Below are 11235 nucleotides of genomic sequence, written 5' to 3'. Positions count from 1 at the left end.
ATAAGAAATGTACTCATTATCTTGCCCATGTAATTGTAACCCCTCTGTACAGTATTTTCACAATAAAAAATTAAATTAAATTAAAAAATAAATAAATAAAAAGAATTTAACTAAGGATCTAGGTCTTCAAAACATTCCTCACACCTGCTTTGTGCAGAGATGCACTACCTCAGTTTCCTGACTACCACTACCACTTCATAGCTGGTGCTCGTAAGATGCCAGGGTGCCAACAAACAACTAAACAACTTCCTCTATGCTTATGAGTCTGGACTGAGGGTAGTTTAGTATTTCTTCTCTGAGTAATCACAGGTTAATCCCAAATACTCCTGACTCTGAAGGTTCTTGGTGAGCTCTAAATGTTGTTTCAATGAAGTGAAGGAATAAGAAGACAAGGGAATTGCTTGAAGAATCCTGTGAGAAAGCAATATGGTTCTTCGTTTCTCATGTCACTATGCACATTATATTCCTACAACCATTTTAAGATGTATTTGTCAACTTGTACTAGAGATAACACACTGGTGATCTATTCCTTGAATTCAAATCCTTAATTTCAAAGCCTTAGTAGAACAGAAAATATTTCTTCAGTTTAATTTTTTCCCAGTGTGTGTTTAAGATTAGTTCATTTCTTTAGACATATGTTTCTGGAGCTGAGGATCGAATCCTAGGCCTTACACATGCTAAGCACGTAGTTTAGCACTGAGCTATATTCTGAACCCCATCACAATATGTTTTGTTCTATGCACAAAAACATTTTTTGAGATTATCTTGTAATTTGTTCTGTCTAGAAGATCTCTCAAGTGACATTTTAGATTAATTGAATCTATGGTTCCTAGAATCCTAGATGAGAAAATAATATTGACTTTATAGTGCTATTCAGTGATGTCTCCAATTACCTAATGGGCTATACAGAAATTCTCTGTGCAAAATTAAGTTGTAGTTCATTTCAGTATTTTTAAAGCTACATAGTCCTCTTAGGCTCTGAGAAAGAATGTTTTGTCATTGAAAAGTGCATTTGAAAATGCACTTTATTTTTACTTTATTTCTGTGGGTTTAAAATTCTTGAGAAAATCATTGAACCAGCTGGTTCGACACAAAACAAGACTTAATGATACACTGGAGTGTTTTTTTTTAAGTTATCTTCTTCCTACTGAAGTTATCACCATGGAAATGTTCTTATACCTTTAAATAAAATACATCCACATTTTCAAAGGAAATATTTCACACCATCTACAAAGCTACATATTTTATGAAATAATACAACTTGACTTATTCTACACCTCAGAAGTTATTTTACTCCCTTTTTATGTTTAATAAAGAAGTCTCCATTTAATGGTGGTTGTAGTTCATTGGCTAGCTTTAGCTTTAAGGCCTAAATTTTTTATTCTTACTTATTAGTAAAACATGTGTGTCATCTGTTATGGTAATTGAATGTTGTATTTCTAACAGTCCTGAAGTTTAACTACTATGTCAGTCTTCGTAATGCATTTTAGGTTGTAGCATCTTCTACAGAGTGAAGAAATTCAGGGAATCTAGAAATGATCAAGCAAGTCCTTGTCAAATTCTCAAAGTTGTAGAAGAATCTCTGTATTTATTAATGATGTCCTATCATGGCATTTTTAATGTGTTGCCCTAATAAAACATGCCCCTCCTCCTCTACAGGGTTGAGACCAGGGTCTACCCACCATTCCATCACACTCTGTAGGAATGATCCCTATTGAAATAATGGTCTCCAGGCCTTACCTGGCCATCTATGATAGACCTATGCACAAAGACTTCCTGACTCACAGAGCTCAACTACAATCAGATCATCAGTTAAAAAGCAACAACAACTGGTGAACAGTCTGCAGTACCCCTCTAATGTTCCTTCGGATAATGCCCAAGATCCCATAGCTATGCAATAAATTCCTCCAAATGAACATATGTGTATAGGCCCAAGCTAGAAGAAATAAGAGAATTTTTCATTGAGTAGGAAAGATAAAACAACCAAACTCCTTGGGATAAATGCTGAGAAATACATGTGTCACAAAAATAAACCTAAGCTGAGGACTTAATATGGGAAGCTGAAAGGTGAAGAGAAAAATAACAGATGAGAAGGGACAATGGGAAGAAGGATGTATTTGGGTGTTTTCTCTGTCTGGTGACTCACTCAGCTGGTTCCATGTAAACCCTTAGCTGTAGACTCAAGCCCAATGTCCAGAAAATAGTAATAAATATTTCCCTAAACAATGATGAACATCAACCCCATCATGGTCTAGCTGTACTCCAGGATCTTGTCACTACCTTGCCTCTCTCTGAACTGTAGCTCACTCCACCCCAGGGACCTGACCTCTCTCCACCCTGCCCCATCACTAGGCACTTCTCTCAAACTCAGTGCATTCAAACCCATCTTTGGTCTGGTGAGATCCCCGGTACCTGAAACCTCACCTTTAATTGTCTTCCTTTACTCAGAAACTATTCTTTGTTCCTCGGTTCTTATTACATTTAAACAAAAAACTCCATTATATCAGCCTCCACCTGCTGCCCTCATTATTTAACTCTGGTTTAGATCTGTCTAGTACACGTTGTAGCTTTGTAAAGACAAATCATACCTTCATCATGACTGTAGCCTCAGTAATGCCAAAACATGCTTACCAAGTGCTGGCTTTATGTAGTTTTTCACTTTGGAACATGACTTTCCATTTTTCATAGAGCATTAATTTGCTGACCTCCTTGTAGAGGAGTCAACCAACCATTGGAATGTAACTGACAGGCCCAAATACTACAATCCTGTTATTCCCTTTATGTATCTCAATAGATTTTACACTACATCGAGGCCAAAACATACACAGCAATCATATTCATTAAATAATTATGTCCTCACAGCTTAATAGGCATTGATGCCCTAACTATTTAGCAGACAAAGGGAATTTGACTATAGTTTTATTTCATCCATTGATACCACAATTTCTAAGGGTCTTTGGCTTCCATTGAGTCCTGTACAATTTTGTAAACTTTGGAATCCAATTAGACACTAAACACCCTGTTCTCCTCTTCATCATTAATTTTTCCTGCAGTACGAAGATTTTTATTATAGTTCTTGCAGATAACATCAACAGCAAAACATAGATTGACAAAGATATGTCTGAAGCGAAGATGGTGTGGTTGCTGTTAATTACCCTAGCTAGATTTAACATTTGATCTGCAGATGCTGCATGCTGCTCTGTCCTGCATCGAAGTGGGTTTGTGGAAGCACTTTGGGGAACCTCAGGGCCTAGAGTGAACCCCGAGTATACTCAGTACACTTCATATAAGTCATCTTTTCTATTCTGTTGAGGTTTATACTCATGGAAGAATGAGTACAGAAAGGTATTCAAATTGCCAATACAGATCTACCTGACTACTGACCAGATCAGGAAGTTAAAGGGTAGCAACATCCCATGAGAATTCCAATATGTCCCCTTCCGTTCACTCCTCCCCTCCTCCCTAAAGCTGACCCACCACCCTGATGTCTATTGCCACAGACAAGATGAGAATTGTCTATTTGTGAACATGTTATACTTCTGAGTTTCAGTGAACAAAACAATTGTTTCCTGGTTACCATTCCACCCTTTCCTCACTGTGATGCAACAATGAAGGTTGGCATGCACATTGCAGCATTATTCACCATAGCTAGGATATGGAACCAACCCAAGATGCCCTTCAGTAGATGCATCTACATAATGGAATTCTATGCTTCCATCAGAAAGAATGACACCAGCCCATCCATAAGAAAATGGAAAGGCTTAGAAAAAAATCATATTAAGCGAAGGAAGCCAGACCCAAAGAAATATGGCCACATGGATTCCCTCATTTGTAATAACCAGAACATGTCTAAGATATTATTATCAGTGGATAACAATAGCTCAATAGCTAGGTGCATATGACCATATAAAATGAAGTTTATCAAAATGAATTCCAAGAAATGGAAACGAAAGGTCTTTATAATGTGCTGTTTGCAGTTATTTCATTTTTTCTTCCTTTCTTTTTCCTTTGGTTTATGCCTTGTTGTCAGTGTTTGATATTTCTGTACCTTTCACCTTGTATATAAGTTTATCTGACTTGCTGAAGGGAAGGGGGAATCACAGAAACAGCGGGACAAAGGATAAATCAATGCAACAGCAATACTCATTAGACACCCTCTTGGAAATAAACTTTACAACTTGGAGAAGGAAGGGAGTTGGGGGAGGGGAGAAGTGGGAAAAAATGAGGAAGGGGGTAACATATATATACCTTACATTTACATACCTTACATCTGTAACTGTAATCCCTCTGTATGTATATCACCTTTACAATGAAAAAAATTTAAATGAAGGTTGAATGATTGATCTCAGATTGTCTGAAGGTTCAAAAACATACATTTTGCTTGAACTTAAACCATTACTCCATTCCTTGATGAAGGTGGACAAATACCTCAAAGAAAGGTCCCATAAGTTTCTCTTCTTTTTGTTCTTCTTTTGATTACAACAAACACCAACAAGATAACAACATAGCTGCATCTTTTGCTCTCAGATATGGAGAAGAGAGCCAATAATCCTAGTAAATTTAGTCAGCAAGGGCAGCAGACTTGCAAATGAAAGCCAAGCTACTCTTGAGACAGCATCTCCATCATAGACAGCAGGGGGACAGTAAGAAAACAACCACAACCACAATGTTCCCTGAATACAGTGTATATTTATGTCAATAGATTCATATTTATATCAGTTCTGAGTTTACTTTTTATGTAACTTGTCTGTCTACCAAATCATAAGATCAGATAAACATCAGATTACTGGAAATTTCAACAATGTAAAACAACCCAGTTGGCAGTGTAAAAAGATTAGAATACAATTTCCCCAACAGGAAAGAAGACACTAGTGAATTAAAATTTTCCTTTGAGAGAAAAATCTGCCAAGCCAGCTTATGGAATAATAACTTCATCTTTGTAGGTTCCATGGTTAACCTACTTACACCTCTTGCAAGAAGGAAAAAAGTGGGAAATTTTAAAAGGTGAACAAAAGCAGGATCCTTTTGGTGCTTTTAAAGTATTCTGTTCAGCACAACCTTCCAACTGTAGCAGACAAATCTCTTCTAATTGAGTTGCACTTTCAAAGCACAATCTCCTTGCTGCCCTTGTCTTGCTAATGAAGCTTTCCACTTACCCCTAATCTGTGTAGAGCAGGGATATTTTGATATGGCATTTTCCTAACATTTCTAGCCTATTGTAATCATACTGGTCTTATTGTCTCTGTTTCATTTGCATTAGTAGAGCTGGCATCTTTCTCTAGCTTCTGATTTGAATCGGAACTCCATGGAGTTGTAGTGCCACTAAATAGCACTTTGGGGGAGGGGGAGGAGGCTGTTATCAAAGACATTTCTGCCAGTGCTATAAAAGGCCAACGCAAATGATTTAAAAAAAAAGAAGTTATTTGCATAATATGTTTAAAAAATGAAGGCTAGCTTTCAAATTAACTACCAAATGGGTTTTCTAAGCCTTAAAATCAGATACATACAAAACCAAATAGGAAGGCCTCTCATATTACTGTGCTGATAACATCATCTGAATTCATTAGGTATTCATCGAAAACAATGCTAATTCTAGTAAATGCCAGGTGTAAATGCCAGATGTGAAAATGCATATATTATCTCTGGTCAGGTTAACAAGGATAGTGAGGTACTGAAGGACATCAGTACCTCTAGTGGAAGAGGAAAATAATTCATTCCTCACAGGTATGGGAAGTCCTGGTCAATCTTGTCAGATTATCAGAGACTTCCTGGGCAATGGCCAGCCTGTGATGGAATTCCTAAGGCCAATTTCAGAGCAGAGAGTAAAAGAAGAAGTCTCGAACCAACGCACCAGCAAATCTCCATATGAGAAATCTTGTTGGTTTAAATTCTGCTTCCCTAGGCACTAAACAAGGAGAAATGTACAGCCCAGAGGATTGTACGCAACCCCATTGCGTGCCTACTGGGCCCAATGCTGCCACTTCAGAAAATGTCCAGCTGCTGCACAGCCTTCGTTAAGATACTTAACTATTGAGAAATTCTGTTTTTTTGAATGTGGAGATAGGAAATCTAATAAGACTTACTTTGTAGGGGTGGTTGTGGAAATTAAACACATTCATATGTGTTAAGTACCTAGAGCAATGTTAAGTATTATACGTATTTGATAAATAAGAGAGCGAGCGAACATTGACTCTGTCTCACTCTATCCTTTAATTCTCTCATAAAGGGCAATGATATACATGACTTACTCTCTTTTTCCAGTAAATTTTCCAGTACAAACTTCAAAACAGGCATTAGCCTCTCTACTTTGCAGAGAGAGGGAGGGAGGGAGAAATAGAGGGAAGTAGATAGAGAAAAAGAAGGAAAAAAACAGGGGGGGCATTTGGAAATAACCACTTCTTTTGGAGAGTGCCAATATTTTCTAATATATTTGCTGCAATCATCATGAAATCTTCTTTAAATCTTCTGATAAATGTCAACAAATCTCTATGCACAGCATAGAGAGGACTTATGAGGAATTAGGTAACACCAAAGTTGTGTTGTGAAACTAACCTGTTCAAGATATGTGCTGGAGTCTTGGATGGATGTGTGTCCCCTGATCTACATGCTGAAAATTAATTACCAATAGGATGGTATTTGGAGATAGGACAATTTGTGAGGGCCTTGATACGGGACTTCCTAGCCTCTAGAATAATCTAAATAAACTTCTGTTATTTATAAACTACTGCAGACTCTGGCCTATTGTTATAGCAGTGTACATGGACTAAAGATAACAATAGAAAGAGTTAAAAAAATTCAACATGGGCAGAGTAAAACAAGTGAAAACTGTAAGAACACTGGATGGAAAAAGATCAGAACATGAACACCATAGGAGGATGAACTAAAAATCATGTCAACGTGTGAGATAAAAAGAAAACCATTGATTCCAAAACTAAGTTCAGATTATGGTCTTCAGAAGTCCAGTGATGATTAGAAAGTCTTCAAAAGTGTGGGCCAAAAGGGGGCTGAGGAAACACAAACTAGCTTCTCATTGGCCAAGTGGCAAGAAGGATATGGTGAAGACATTAGACCAACTAGCCAATTTTTGAAGTAGCTGCCTGAGGCTCAACAGAGGTAAGGTCCATGGTCATTTTAGCTTGCTTTGAGAGCAATTGCAAGCAAAATAGAAGAGCCTGGAAGAATATAGCATGTTGTCTAGAGTTCTTCCATGTCCCATGCATTCACTGAGTTACAGATTACTGGGAACTACTATGGAGTCCTTCTAATTTCAATGGTTAGTAATAATCATAAAATCTGGCATCCAAAAATAAAGAGGCCACACTAACTTTTCAGATTCAATACATCAATGTAATTTTGCCCTGTCCATGTGAATGGATACCTTGAATACATATTTACTATTAAGATTTTTTTTAAATTTATGACTTTGCAATTTAATTCAACAGGTATAAGCTAAAAGAATTTGATGATTTAGGAATTTAAATGAATACTCTAAATATTAAGATTTGTTACTACAGCTCAGGATGGAATAATAAAAGAGAATTTCAAGCAGGGATTTGAATGGGCTGATATGTTGGAAAAAGTGCTCACATAACTCCGCCACTCTGTAAAGTGATTAATCAAAATTCCACATCTCCTATATGCATTTCTAGCTTGCAGCAAATTCTTTAACAATGTATCACAACAACTCATATTCTATCTAAAAGTGTAAATTTGCATTTTAAACATGTCTGGGAGCTATTCATGGCAGATCTTAGACAAAATGTAAGGAACTGTGCTGTAGAAATACAAAGTCCAATTAGAAAAAAAAGAAAGAAAAGAAATTTCAGGCTTTTAAAACTATCTTTTATTGTTGTCTTCCTTTTCCCAGAGACTAGAAAGACAAAATAAAACCTTTCTTAGTGTCTGATCAAACTATCCTGACTTGAGTAAATATGCAGTAGACTAAAGCACCTGAGTTATTTTACCCCAGTCAGACTTCCAGCTAAACCAATGGCAAAACGAGAAAGAATGTCTTCCCCTGCACAAGCAGAGTAGAGTTCTCCCTTAACATTTCTCACAGATTGGAGCCAGGTTCTCCAAAGATGGGGGAGAAATCTATGGATGCAAAATTGCATCTATATGGCATGTTTTTGGGGTTTTGGTCTTTTTTGGGGGGGCAGTCATGGGGCCTGAACTCTGGGTCTGGGTGCTGTACCTCAGCTCTTCAGCTCAAGGCTAGCACTCTACCACTTGAGCCACAGGGCCACTTCAGCTTTTTGCTTTTTGCTTATGTGGTGCTAAGGATTGGAACCCAGGGCCTCATGCATGCAAGGCAAGCGCTCTACCACTGAGCCACCTTCCCAGCGGTTTTGTTTTTTTTTTAACAAATAACCTAGACATCTTTTCTCATATGTTTAAAATAATTTCCAGGCTACTCAAACACTTACTACTATATAAATATTACATTAATGGCTGATATGTTCTATTGTTTGGGAAATGCTAAAAATGTCTTAAGTTTCCGTGGGTGGGCATCAGTGGCTCGTGCCTGTAATTCTACCTACTCAGGGGACTGAGATCTGAGGATCTCGATTTGAAGCCAGTCTGGAAAGGAAAGTCCATGGCACTGTTATACCCAATTAACAACCAAAACTGGACCTATGGATCATGTAGTAAGAGTGTTATCCTTGAGCAAAATAACTCAGGTTCAGCACCCAGGCCCTGAGTTCAAGCCTCAATACGACTGTATGCACGCGCAAGCTTGCACACACACACACACACACACACACACACAAATAGTCTTTATGTTTTCAATACAGATGCAAGCTTTTTTATTTCAATCAGGCAAATCTGCAGATGTAGAACTTAAAATTATGAAGGGGTTGACTGTATTTAAGAGCTATAATACACCTGATTTGCTCTAATGCAATTATATCCAACTATGCATGAAGCTTTTGTTTAAAAATTCTCATGGATATAATTAACCCAGGTGCCCCTCAAAACATACCAATTGATTAATGATAATAGTTGATCACAGTGGTTCTTTTGTATTTACTTTGCATTTATAAGTAAACAACCTGTTTTTCAGGGTTGTTAGAATAAAAATAAATGATGTGTGCAGCTACTTACTGCCCAGAATCTGGTGTACTCATTCCTATATTCCTCCAACTCAATGTCATCTTTCAATTTTCCTGAAAACAGAATTAACCTATGATTATACAAGGTGAAGTTTGTGTCTTTAAATTAGGATGATAAGAAGTTCCACTGAACATTGAACTACTTTGGAGACATGGTCCATTCTTTGAATATTTTTAACCCCAGACACTTGAATTTCAAGCTTTTGGTCAATTTCTGAACAGTAATCGCCAGCAAATCTTCAATATTTACAACACTATCTGTGCTAGGAATAAGATCCTTGAGCCCAGTCTCAAAGAAGTTCAAACTTCTTGAGTTCAAACATCAATTTTTAAAAAATTACATCTATCTGTATCTATATTGAGATCCTATCTATCTATCTATCAGATCATCCCAAAACTTACAAAGCTTTCTTTTTTAAAAAGCTATGCTTTGAAGGAAAGAAATGTAAACCACCTGATATGGAAAAAATAACTTGTATTGTTGAAGCTCATAGAATTCACAAACTGTATAGACCATGATAATGGCAATTTGCCTTGTGAAAGTTAAAATGTGTTTGTGACTCTAAATATCACTAGTCCACAATACTGTGAAATATGTGAAATTTATGTAATCACCTCATCTTAATTAAAGAAAAAAAGTGAGAGAAGGGATGGGTTAAGAGAGGTGGGTGACAATGTTGTCAGACACTTTGTACTCATATGCTGTTTTGTAGAATGGGAACTTCTTTGTACAACTACTTAAAGATAATTTTTTTAAAGCTGTGCTTTATCTGGTTTTCAGTTTGCTCAATAATAGGGGTAAAACTATGAAATTACACTTCTCTGAAAGTCACTGAAATATAAATGAATCAAATGTGTTTACCAAAACTCATTTCCAACTGCGATGTTAAAAGCTACTGGAAGAAGAGATTCATTCAGCTCCAAATTATTGCACTGTGATTTAACCAATGTTAGCATACATGATTTTTTTTCAGTCTCCCAAAAATCAACTCTTACAGAATGCAGTGCTCCCATTTAAGGAGATTGAATTTGTGTCCTTCAAAGATACACACTCGAACTGAAGACAAATCGGTATGACAAAATTGTATCAAAGACAAATGTTCATAAAATTTTAAGAAAAAAGTAATGTCTTGGGGAAAGCAGTCCTGAATGATGAAAATATTACAATTAAATCTATGTAGGCAGCACCAGAGAATCTGGAAAACCTACAGCTAGAAAGGCACAGAAGTGTTGTTTTTAAAAAAAATCTAAATTTATATAATATTTATTTAGCCTATGGCTTAAACCCTGGGATCTTGTAGGATTAGGAAAGGCAAACACTCAAAATGTGAAAAGTGGTTACACCAATAATCCATATTTATTTTCCTAAGTGACCTAAGAACTAATCATAGATTCAAGACTTGCCGTAGTATGCTACCATCAATGTTATTTCAGAATTTGCTTTAGAAAACACATTCTCCATTTCATCAACTTCTACAGAGATTTTCCCCTAGATGGCTGCCTCAAATACAGAGGTAGTCCTCAATTTTTTTGCATGTCCTAAATTAGAATAATTGAATAAACTGATTGAAGTCCCAGCTGTGTAGGGGATTTCTATTTAGGAAAGAATGAGATGTATATGGGTTTTTTTCCCATTATTTTCTCAGAACCCATTTATGTTATCATGTTAAGTAACTTAAAAATTAAAAACAAATTAACGCATACATTAAAATATCCTGTGGGCCATGTGTTAAGATGATTGCATTCCTAAAATGCAGAAAAATCTCATTATTTCCGTGTCTTGCTGAGTTTCACTGAACCGTTCGCATTAATCATAGATGACACATCTCTAATGCATTAGGTCTGTCCTTCATGGAGGGAGAACAGCTACCAGAGAAATAGCTTTTTCTTTGTTGAAAAATAAATGTGTTGTTCATACAAAGAAACCTGAAAATGTGTCGTTTTCATCTTCCTCCCTACCTCATTGTGCCACTGCAAACAAAACCTATGACATGCTATGTGCAGCCATTTTAACAGTCATTAATATTCAGCTGATGATAATAAGTACTCAAACTATAAGCTGCATATGCTTCTATTTGGAGACTTTGATGCTGCTTAGATATTTTAAAGTAAAATGTCATAC

At 36.6% G+C, this 11235-nt stretch overlaps 1 protein-coding gene across 1 annotated transcript in view; it reads right to left on the bottom strand.

Moving 5' to 3' along the window:
• The window catches only part of Fgf14 (fibroblast growth factor 14), a 525394-nt gene that overhangs the window by 208209 nt on the left and 305950 nt on the right, over positions 1-11235 (bottom strand). The window lies entirely within an intron of this gene.

Source organism: Dipodomys ordii, unplaced genomic scaffold (assembly GCF_000151885.1).
Source record: "Dipodomys ordii isolate 6190 unplaced genomic scaffold, Dord_2.0 Scaffold65, whole genome shotgun sequence".
NCBI lineage: Eukaryota > Metazoa > Chordata > Mammalia > Rodentia > Heteromyidae > Dipodomys > Dipodomys ordii.
This window is presented reverse-complemented; position numbering and strand designations above follow the sequence as displayed.